A 12,846-nucleotide genomic window follows, 5' to 3' on the forward strand; every position below is an offset into this window, starting at 1 on the left:
TAAAAGGATGTAATTCCCTCCAAGTATCCACTAAACCAAATTCTTTAAATGTTTTCTTTATTAATTTGGTGACTTGATCAGGTTTTTTTTCTTGTTTGTTGTGTCTAATTTGTTATTCATCACAATATTAAAATCCCCGCCACATATTAATATCCCTTCCATTTCCAAAATGATGATGTCTAGTAAGGTTTTAAAGAATGATTTTCCACTATTGGGTGGGGCATATACATTGACCATTGTCACCATTTCATTCTCCAATTTTCCTCTTACAAGGATATATCTCCCCTCTTCATCACTAATTTCTTTAATACACTCAAATTTCACAGAGTTGGGAATAAGTATGCTCACCCCTCTTCTACATCCATGACGAAACGAGCTGTAAAATGATTTTGTGTAGCCAAATTTCTTGAGCTTCTCACTTTCCTGTCTAGACAGGTGGGTTTCCTGTAGATATATAATTTGTGATTTATCCCTCCTTAGTTTAGCCATTACCTTCTGTCGTTTCACAGGGTTATTCAGGCTGTTAACATTCAACGACAGTATCTTGGTTTTATACTCTATTATTAGTGTTTATGGATTTGTGTGGCAATACAACTCTGAACATAAAAAACACAATAGAACTCCAACTATGGAACAACAAAAACACTGTGACTTCCAAAGGAAGGGATGTGTTTTGACATCCCTTATGGTCCCTGTTGGTGGGAGGAGGGTTACGTGCCTCATTTCTGTGAGGGCCCTCCCTAGTAGTGAGTAGATACCCACAATTACTAGAAATGTCCAACATTAGGTGCTTGTTTGAACTATATACCTCCAATCGGTTTCATAAATTCAATAGAAAAAGTCATGAGTCAATTATCCTGTGTGGCCCAGGATTAACTATTTTAAACAAAACCCCTTATTCAAACAAAAATATTCATTAAAGTCAGTAAATAATATAATATAATAGTAATGTTTGGGTTTACCTGGGCCACAATTATTCCTTTATTAACTTCACTTCTCACTCGGTGCCTCGTCTGAACTCTGTCAGCCTCTCTCTCGCTCGCTGGGCTGTGCTCCCTGAAGCGGTGGCCCGTTTCCATGGTAACGCCGCCTCCAGTCGCTCCTCTGCAGCAGCCACTGCATTCACCCTCGTTGTCACCGTCACTTTGAACCCGCGCCGAATCAGGTCCTGAGCCGCATCTTCCGCTGTCCCGTAAATCCTCAATCCGGAGTCCCAGTGCACTCGCATCTTCGTATAGGGCGTCTGAAATCGGCTCCCCTTCTCCCTCAGCGCCGCTTTGACTGGTCCGTACGCCTTGCGCCTCTCCATGATGTCAGTTGCGTAATCGTTGTCAAAGTAAAGGCGTTTGCCATTCATCTCAATCTTCTGTTGCCAAACTTTCCTGAGGACCAGCTCTTTAACATGAAACTGTAAAAAGTTTACTATTATTGACCTGGGCGATGAGGAAGCAGCTGGCCTTGGGATTAATGCTCTGTGTGCCCTCTGGATCTGGAGCTCCGCCCCGTCAGGTAGAGTAATGTGACTCTTAAACAGTTCTTTTACAAACTCCACCACGGAGTTCCCCTCTTTTTCTTCTGGCACTCCGTAGATCCTAATATTATTCCTTCTTGAACGGCTCTCCAAGTCGACAATTTTATCTCGCATTTCCGCGTTCTGCTTCACCACCGTCAACAGCGTGTCTTTCATCTCCAGGCAGGCCGACTCCAGGTCAGCTATGCGGGTTTGAGCCTACGTAATATTAGCGTTTTGGACCTGTAACTCTTGCATAACTTCACCTTTAAACTCCGCAAAGTCGTCTTTCACAGCTTTCTTAATTTCGTTCCTGAATTCACTCAGGTCCCGCCTCATATCTTGTTTGAAGTCTTTTAACTCTTTTGTGAGTGACATTAGGCTATTAAGCAGAGCGTCTTGATGGAGGCTGGCCGCAGCGTTAGCTTCCCCTGTCGGTGTTTCTCCCTGGTCGCCATCTTCCTCGTGTTCAGCAGACTCGGACACCTCCATGTTTTCTTGTGTTCTATTCATTTTTCTGTCAATCCTCTGACTCCTTGGCTGTTTCCCTCCTCTCATACTTAATTTAAGACGTTTTTAAAACTATTTCTATTGATAGGAGGTACTTTATCCAGACCGATTAGTGGGAGCTCGCTGCTACACGTCCATCCTGCTGTCGCGTCGCACCGGAAGCCTCAATTTGCCTCTTTTTAGAGTGTACTTGCTGTAAAGAAGTTTTGTTGTTGTTTTTTTTGGTGTTTTCTTAGTGTAATGAAAATAACTTGTATTTCAAGGAATAATAAAGGAGTAATGTTGGAATAATCAGAGCAAGTTCAACATTTTTACAGTACAGTGTATCATATTAAAATGTACATACAGTATACAATTAGTTTATGTACTACACACTCAACACTGAACAAGACAACATCAAAGAAACAACATGCAGAGAATTGTATTTTAAGGAGCTAATCTACTACAGACCTTAGAGCAGAACACATTCAGGTCACAGAAGACACACAGTACACAAAAAACTATCATTCACAATCGTCCATTTTTGAAAAACCACCTGTAATAAAGAAAAGAAATAACCTTGTAATCTATGTAAATCAAACATTACTTTCTTAAAATATTGATTTTTACTGTATAACATGAATGACCTTTATTGATTTTAAATCACTGGTGTAAATTTTACTGATTAAGAATACAAGTTAAGAATCATGTTGATTAAAAACTACCTATAGAAATAAAGATTACCCCAACTGCCAATTAAAGCTGTGGTTCACAACCAGGGGTACGGGAGCACATTGAAGGGGCAACTAGTACCCAGAAACATTTATCAATTTTTTTTTTTTTAAATCATAGGAATATGTTCCTAGTTCCTTTTTAAGCTTCTTTTGGTCAAATTAATCACAGTCTAACACAATAAAATACAGTTTTTATTGTAATTTATTGAAACATGAATAATTTATGCAAGAGAGGCCGTTTAATCACACTTAGACACTTAGATAATAGGAGACTATAGTATTCTACAATATTTACTTACTAATGAAGTAATCATGGAAGTTATATTGATTTTTATTAGTTTATTTCATTTAATGCATGTAGTATTTTAAATTTGTAGATAAAGCGTTAGGTAACGTGTTGGAGTTTAGGAGAACCAGCTGATACACAAATTAAACGGATTATGAAAGTTTGAAGTAGTTCTTGTGATATGAAAAGGAGCTACACATGATGATAATTGTGGCTTTTCTTCTATTTGGTAGCACTTTTCTTAGCATGATGTATTTTCTCACTTAGTTTTTGTTTGCATGATGCATTTACAAGTTGAAATCTGGTAGTCATGATAATGATGACAAAGAATTGAGCATCATTATCAGTTTACCTGTTTCCAGTTGTAAATGTACCAACTTATAGCATACCAGTAGTATGCTTGATCTCTTAGTAGTCCTCTGTAGAATGCTGTCTGGCACTGTAACATATCTGTATGATTAACATCATTTTTGTGTGGTTTGCTTGTAGTTGGTTTTGGTAATATATTTAGTGTATCAATGCACGTTAATATACATAATATATCTAACACAAGCACATTAATATTTGTATTAATATATTTAACACAGGTATATTTCAATGAAAAGTTATGTATGAGACCTTTAGCTGGGGGACCATATTGAAATGGGAAACCAGGCACTCCAGGCAGCTCTGGTCTGGTTACAAATGAACTAAAAAAATATTTAAACTGAGGTAAGTATGTAGAAGTTGTATTTGTTAATTTATTTTTTATTATGTACACAGTTATGCAGTCACTTGGTATTCAGCTGGAGCCCCAAACTAATAGCAACCGTTTCCTTAAAGGGGACATATCATGCTAAATCCACTTTTTCAGCCCTTAAATGCATTTTGTTGTATATTTAGAGTGTTTAGAAGTACAGAAAAGTTCAAATTAGTCTCTTCAGGTGCTCCGTTGATATCTTTATATTCTGTTTTGGTCATATTTTTCAATCTGTTTCGATTTTTCGATTCTCTATTACATTTTTTGAACAATAATGTCACAGTATTTGCAGCGGAACTGCCAAATTAGGACATCGACTCCAGGCCCAACACTTCGAGCAATCCGCCATTTTTATTTCTCGCTTTTATTTTGTTGTCAAAGCTTAAGGATGCCGAAGTTACGAGAGATTAAGTCAAAATGTTTGGTTGTTCGATGTAGTAACCCACACGCTTCATTACACCGTCTCCCAGCATCAGAACCTTTTCATAGTGCCTGGTTGAGTTTTATTTTTCACGGAAATGTACCGCTGCTGTACCGTCGGCTGCTGAGGCCAGATGGAGGCGAGGAAGTCCTCCAGTTGTTATTGCCGGAGTGTCTGCAGGTAGAGGTGTTGCAGGAGCTGCACCAGAACCATGGTCACCAGGGGATCCAGCATACTACGGCGGTGGTGCGGCAGCGTTGTTACTGGTCAGGAATGGACCGTGACATCAAGTACTGGTGCCAGAACTATGAGCGCTGCGCTGTTGCCAAGGACACCCAGCCAAGGATCCGGGCTCCCCTTGGCCACCTACTTGAGTCCAAACCCAATCAGGTGCTCGCAATTGATTTCACGCTGCTTGAACCAGCCTGTGACGGAAGAGAGACAGTGCTGATCATGACGGACGTATTCTCCAAGTTCACACAGGCCATACCTACCCACGACCAGAAGGCAGCAACAGTTGCAAAAATGTTGGTCCAAGAGTGGTTCTACCAGTTTGGCGTCCCAACCCGAATACACTCGGACCAAGGAAGAAACTCTGAGAGTGCATTGGTCCATCAGCTGTGTGCATGATATGGGGTCCAGAAGAGCCGCACTACCACCTATCATCCGCAGGGTAACGGCCAGTGTGAGCGATTCAATCGGACCCTGCACAACCTGCTCCGCACACTTCCTCCATAAGAGAAGCAAAATTGGCCTAATCACCTTCCACAACTGGTGTTCAACTATAACGCTACCTCCCATCAGTCCACTGGTGAGTCGCCCTACTTGTTGATGTTCGGACAAGAACCCCATCTACCTGTGGATTTCCTTCTTGGCAACCTCCCTGAGCCTGAAGCCGGAAGGCTGTGTGATTGGGTGGTGGAGCATCGGAGGCGCTTGCAGGTGGCTATGGATGTTACTGGGAGTTGGATGAAGTCTGCAGCAAAGCAGAGGAAGGAGAGGCATGATGAACGAGCTTTGTGCGAGTCACTGGTGGAAGGCCAAAGAGTGTACCTCCGGGCCCCAGTCGACAGGCTTGATCAAGTAAAGCAAGTGCACCGTACTGCCTTAAAGCCTGTGCTCCCTCCTCAAGACACTAACCAGGAGGCCTGGCCACAAGGACTACCTGCAAATGAGAATGCCAGTGATGATGAGTTTGAGTTGGGGGCTTGGCTGAGGGTCAGAGAAACGGGCAGTGCTTCATCTACGCCGGTTGAACCACTCACCCACGAACTGCCTCCTATTCCAACTCCTCCTGTTCCAGTCGTGCCTTACAGCTCTGGGTCTTTACCAAGGAAGTCAACGCGAAAGACTGCAGGAAAGCACTCAAACCCTCATCGCCTCCCTGCCCCTGTCCGGAGCGAGGAAAATGGGGTTGCTGCCTCTCGGACCCAAGGTGCAAGCAGCCAAACGACTGTTATATTTCGCCCATGGTCATAAGTTGTTTAATTAATCGGTGGGCCACCGATTCATTTGGGGGGGTAGATGTAACCAGGCGGTTAAAGTGTGGTAGTTTCCCACCGTCATATAGCCCGTGAATGCATCATCCCCGTCTACCGGACGCTTCCTTAACCGTACCCTCTGATTAGAAGGGTTATAAGCAGGTGTGCACGCCGTAGCGTCTGCGTGTTCGGGGCTCCTAGGCTGTACTGTCGGGTGCTAAATGTGAGTACTAGTCTCTTCAAGTTTTTGTGTTAATGCACTCAATAACTAACGGTTGCCCTGTCCCTGGGTTAGGCTATCGATGGGAGTTTGCATAGAGGGGAAATGCTGCTCTTGTGAGGCGCCCTGAGCTAGTGTTGTGTTCAAGACCACACTATCTGAGACCAAGACTTGCCCGAGACCAGAATGCACCGAGACCGAGTCAAGACCAAGACCGAGACAAGCCGAGACCGAGACCAAGACAAAGACCATACACATTTTTTTTTTTTTCAATTTAAAAAAATCTATAAATAAATAAAATTATGACAAGGTTCAACAGTTAAATAACATTCTCTCTTTAATTTTAGTTTATTTTAAATACATTTGACGGACAAAAAAGGTGCCTGCAAAAAATTAACTAAAATATTAAAACTACTACTGCTACTGATAAATTCACAATTATTCTACATATTTGAAAACAAGATTTTTATGTCAGCTGAATGTACAGCAAGTGTTTAAAAGCATTTCTGCCAAGAAATAATGATTCTTGATTCTGATTCTTTCAGTTGTGCAGGTCAACAGGTCACAGATTTCACAAGATCATTTTTTAGTTTGAAAAAGCCTTTACACAGGCTATTTTTATTAATTCACTTAGTTGATATAATTTAATTTGGTTGCTGTAATGTAACTAGGATATTCAATAAACAAAGGTTTCCAACTGTAACTGTAAAAGTGAAACTTTCTGAGCTAAAACTACAAACAAGTTGTCAGCAGTGTAAAAAAACATAGAGCTACAGGTAGATGTGAAACTAAATAAAACAAACTCAAACCCTGGAACAGTCATGTGCCAAATCAATCAATAGTTATTGTTGAGAATTATTATTATTCTGGATACAGTGGAAACAGAAACTATAAAAAATAATTATATTGTGAACCTGTTTATATTGTGGGGAACATATTTTATACATAAATGTAATTGGAGTCTGAAGCCACAAAAAAAACACCACTTTTAAAAGAAAATAGACTAATATAAGACCTCTTTACATTTATTTGACTCATTCTGTGCTAGTGCAACTCTGCGGCGATGACGCGCTGGTGACGACATAAACCAAGATGGCGGCGGCCTGGACTCCAGCCGACATTATGTAATAAAGCCTTAAAAGACATGGATATAATGAAAAGAGTGGATGGACAGATGCATAAACATGCTGACACACACGGACTTATTAAACACACACAGACTTATTAAACACACACGGACTTATTAAACACACACGGACTTATTAAACACACACAGACTTATTAAACACACACGGACTTATTAAACACACATGGACCTCAGTAAACACGGCTTCACCGCTCGGCTGGTACTAGGACCCAGAAACAGAGTAAGTGCGTCCCCTATCCAGCCTTCACAGGCTGTAATATCATCAGTTTATCATTTTACCAGTTGTTAGAGCTACTGTCTTTACCAGGGAGATAATATTTATTACTGGTGATTGTTTTCTGGAGTTTTACTGGGATTTTTACCGGTGATTAGTTCATATCTCCCTTGCGCTCCGCGGTCCAAACTGACACCGTAGCCACACACGTCACTCACATTAAGGAAGGTTGTGGTCATTATACGGGGTGGATTAAATAATGAATAAAGGATTGTTTTATCCCGTTCTTCTCCGTGTTATTATCACATTATGAAAAAGTTTAAAAATAGCAGAAATTAGTGCTGGTCTGGAACGGTCTTGATGAAAAATCCCGAGTCCGAGACAAGACCGAGTCAAAATGCTTCAGAGTCCGAGACGAGACCAAGACCTTTAAAATTTGGTCTAGAGACCGGTCTCTGATTTATAATGACCACACAAATATTTGTCTTGAACAATTGCTTCTTATACTATTTTCTTCAGATCATGAGGAGGGTCTTGAAGAAGAAGAGTAGGACATGATGGCACCTTCATGCAGCAGCAGCATGGCAGCACAGCATTCCATCACCACCTCCACCACCCCCATGACACCACATCACCAGAACAGAAGGTACTCAAATAGTAGCAAATCACATAATATCAGATGATCTTGCGCTGTGGCTAAAAGCTATCGATGACAATGCTCGGTGTCAAATTGTGAGAAAGGAACCACTCCAAAAAACAGACATGGACTTCCCCAAAGTTCAGAAAACCCACCTTGGGAGATTCACCAAAGAAAATTACAAAATGACAATGAGAAATGGTTAGAAAATCCAATGAGAAATACTTAAAATTTTGCACATTTCAGTTGTGTTTGTTTTTCTGGCATTTACTGTATATATTGTGTGCAAAGTTTGCATTTAGTTTAGATTGCTATGTTGTTAATTTTATATGTTAATTATTTAATAAAGTATTCTTTACTGATTCGTCATCCTGGACTTCATTCATCATCATTCTGAGGCCCCATAGTCCTTCTTGCCTAGGGCTCCCAGGGGGTCGAGAAACGCCCCTGGCTGCGCGCACACATGAACAAACACATGCATTACACAGTTCTAGTGTAACAATAACAAATCAAACAAAATGTAAATCAAGCAGCAGTTTAAGAAGATACAGGATGATGGTCTACCTGCTGGGCATTGCTGCCTAACGCACCTCCACCGGTGCTTCCCTTGCATGTGTGTTAATCTGAACACCACCCTGGGCGTAAATGGGTCATCAGCTGGGGACCACCAGTCATAGATGTTTCGCTCCTTTAACCCCAGTACATCTCCTGGTGGCGGAGTGATGGCAGGGATCTCTCCCTGCCACCCCCTGCTGATGCCCTAGGTGTTATCTGCCCCCCAACTGTTATGCTTCCTCATCAGCCATAACCAAAAGCTGCCCCTTTCCGCCTCCTCCGCCAGTTCTTTATTGGCTTTTTGACACCCTTCTCCTGTGCATCCCATATTGCACAGCAGGCAAACCCCTGCATCCCACTTCGATGGGGCACATGATGGCTTTCCAGCCAGCCTCCCTGCTGTCTTCAACCAGGTCCGCGTACTTAGACCGCTTCCGCTCGTTGGCAGCCTCCATACCCTCCTCCCAAGGAACAGTTAGCTCCACCAACATAATGGTCTTACGTGGCTCTGACCACATGACCAAGTCTAGCCAGAGCAATGTTTCTACTACCTCCCTGGGGAACTGGAACTGCCTCCCCAGGTTGACTCTCATGGACCACTCGCTACCAGGTGTGATGACTTTTGACAAACTTCTCTGGCGAGGGGGATTGACATTCTCTCCTGCCCTTGCAAACAGGATGGGTTGTCTCGCTGGAGCTGAAAGACTGCCGTTAGCCTCCTGTCTGCATAACTCTGCCACCTCTGCCAACTTCCTCAACACCAGATCATGTTGCCACCTGTAGCGGCCTTGGGACAACGCTATCTTGCAGCCCGACAGGATATGCTAGAGGCTTGCATTGCTGGTACTACAAAGGGGACAGGTCTCTTCAGCACCGAACCACTGGTGGAGGTTTCTGGGACATGGTTGAGTGTCATAGGTGGATCTGATTAGGAAGCTGAGCCTGGCTTGGAGGATCTTCCACAGGTCAGACCATGACAAGGACCTGTCTGTGACGCGTTCCCATGACATCCAGCCTCCCTGCCGGCTTTGCAACACCGCTTTGATATTAAGGCACTCCTGCTCGGTCCTCGTCACTTCTGCCACCACCATGGCTCTACGCCAGGGGTGGGCAAACTTTATGGCTCAGGGGCCATATGGACTTTTAAAAATTGACAGACGGGCCGGGCCAGCAACCGATGCATACATCAAATTTGTCTAAAGTTCAAATTTATAAAACTTCATAACAAATCAACCATATGCGTTACAAATTTGCAACTTTCATCCAAATTTAGCCCCAATTCTAAAGAAACGTTTGGACATTTAATGAGAGACAGGCCCGTTCAAAGAGCAGTGCTTCTCAAAGTGTGTGGGGGATCGGAAACATGACAGGTGGACATTTTCAGTTTCATGCCAATCTTCTTAAAAACCCTTTCTTCATCGACAATAAAGATCATTACTAGGCAAGGCAAATTTAGAATCCTAAAATGTATCAGAAATTAAAAGAGCATTCTATTAAAGACTGCATTAAATATGCGACCGGGAACAAAATGTAACGTGGAATTAAAGTGCAAACATAATGATTTAAGTCGGCATGTGAAGTTTTTCTTAAGCTTTTTGGCACAGATTGCAAACAAAGTTGTTTCTTGTATATTTTGACTGCTGAACTTTTACATTTGTTTTTTAATGCAGGTAATTAGTTTAATTTAGTTTTTGATTTATTATGAAATATTATGTCACTTGTTCCCTTTTGGTTCATTACATTTTAACATGTGTTATTTGTCTGGTTAATTTGGGGGGCAATGCGCACAGATGGGGCTTGAAAGTTCATTGAAAGGGCCAATAATCTTGCTTAACTCTGGTTCAGACACAGAATAGGAGACACTTTTGCCACCAATTCAAAATTAAGTAAATTACATAATAATGAAAATAATGAAATAAATAACATAGATTATGTTATTAGGTGTGGAGTGTTAACATTATTCAGAATAAATAAAGGATAGAATAAGATTTCTCCTTCATAAATAAGAGATAGCAAAGAAAAACAAAACAAACAATTTAAATAAATAAATAACTTTGTTTATTTATTTGGTTAAACTTATTTGGCTTTTCACATCTCCATGTCTCCCAATTGTATGCATTCATCTTGGGAAGACATGTACTCACGCTCCACACTTTTCCGTCCGACTTGCATGTCCTTCTTCTTCTGACTTGGATGCCCTTGTAAACAGTGGTTCTCAAATTTTTGCTTCTCACCAGGTAGCAGCGTCCCACCGGTAGTAGACGTACCACAGTTTGAGAATCACTGAAACTCCAGCTACACTTCTCCTTGCTCCAGGAAAGGAGAATTTAATAAATACTTCCTGCTTTTCTTTCAGCCTCATATTTTCCCACTCATGTGTGAAAGGGCTTCAGACAACTTTGAGCTAGGCACGGCTAAAAACTCACTAACCCACTCCTAACCATTGTGTGATTGTGCAGCAGCACCTTTTATTGTCTGAAAAGCTCTCAGATCCTGACCTCTGACCTTCCTGGAAGCTATAACTGAGTGCCAAAGCAATACTAACTATTCATTTAGTTAGTTAACTAACCCTAATACCCCTTCTCTTTAAACTAGTTTTATTTTATTTTATTTTTATTTATCTATTTATCTATTTATCTATTTATCTATTTATTTATTTTGTTTTGGTTTTGTTTTCCCCTCTTTTCTTCTGTTCAGGTACCAACCGATCCCAAGAGAGGTTGCCAGGTGTGTGGAGACTACCCTTCCTCTGACAACAACCAATCATCTACACAATATTCGGCCTAATGACTTTGTGATCATCTACAACGCCGACCGAAGGTGGACCAACCGGAAGTGGACCGACCCTTTCCGCGTTCAGCTGACGACCCACACGGCAGTGAAGGTCGCGGAGCTGGCGACATGGATCCAAGCAGCTGATTGCCGACACCAGCTGATGCTGAGACGGAGGCTGACCGAACAACGAAGGGAGAACCGACAAGGCCACTGAGTGAGGCGGCGTAATAACAACTACACCGTCTAAGCTGGCTTCTCAGGTGCGGTGCACAAATAAGTGTTCCCTTGCCTCATGGGATCACATGAGCTGGTTTTCTTTTTCACGAGACACACGCTCTGTTGAAAAAGCGTTCTTGAACAAGAGCCTAGATCAAGCCCCGCCGACGTGGGATTTTGTTCTTCCTTTGCTTTGTTTATAAGCCACACCCATGGAAGGCTTATAGCTAGGTGGTGGGTGGACAACCTCACACCTAGCTGCAAGATGATACAGTCACAAACCCTTCTGCTGTGATTGTGGAAAACACTCAAGGTTCTTCATTCATGATGCCGCCAATCAAGTGCGGTGATTCTAACCATGGTTCCACTATTCTTCTAGCTATTGGTGACCCCAGTTACCACTGAACTCAGTCAATGAAGACGAGTGATGTCCTTGATGTAAATGATGATTTTTACTTATCTAGATGGTAATAGAGGTTGATTTTTGATGATTCATGCCTTTGATAATAATTTAGTTTTTAAGGCTTATTTCCACATTTTTCTTGATATGTCTGTGTCTCACAAAAGAAGAATATATCCAATGTATGACAATAACGATGCTAATGGTTAACCCTGACAGACAGCAAATGTGGAATATAATAATTTCGTTTCTTGATTTGGTCATTGATGGCGACCAAAAGTGTGGAATGTTATGGCAATTATTATATTCATCATATCATCAAATGTGTGTTCATGTGTACAATTTGTCATGTTTTAATACATGATGACTGCATTACTCTTTGCACTTTTGAACAGCTGAGTCATGTTAACACAGATAAGAACCCTGGCCTGAACCTTCAAGGCCAAACTCAAACTCACATGCAGATATACACGGACACACACTATCAAGGACAGATACCAGTGGCGCAGGCCTTCCTCATAACATACTGTACACGTCTTCATCATCCTCCATCCCTTGGGCATCTGACCCCCTCCTTCTCCTCCCTTCAGGGTTGGGACTTTTTCTCATATCTGTATAAAGCTCAAACTGTGAAACTGTTGGTCAGTCCTGTATACCCTGAGCCGGGTACAAGACCTTTTGGACCATCCTGCTTAGTACCTGGCCGCCTTTCCTTCCCACAGGATTGGACTCTTTTTTTTTTTGTACTCCTATTCATTTAGTTTTATAATAAATCTTTTTTTTTTATAAAATCATCAAGCTTTGACTGGACATCATCATTCAACACAGAGCATAATTCATGTCACCAAATGAGATCAACCGCACATTTGCTGTGACACTCTCTTTCTAAGCTGCCATTCCCTCAAGCCCGGAACCAGAAACCAATTTTATTATATTTCATGACAAAAAAATATCACAAATAATGCTTTCAATTTGTCAAAAGTAGCAAAAATAAATAAATCACATACTTTATTTAAATGTGG

Source organism: Gouania willdenowi, chromosome 1 (assembly GCF_900634775.1).
Source record: "Gouania willdenowi chromosome 1, fGouWil2.1, whole genome shotgun sequence".
NCBI classification, from domain to species: domain Eukaryota; kingdom Metazoa; phylum Chordata; class Actinopteri; order Blenniiformes; family Gobiesocidae; genus Gouania; species Gouania willdenowi.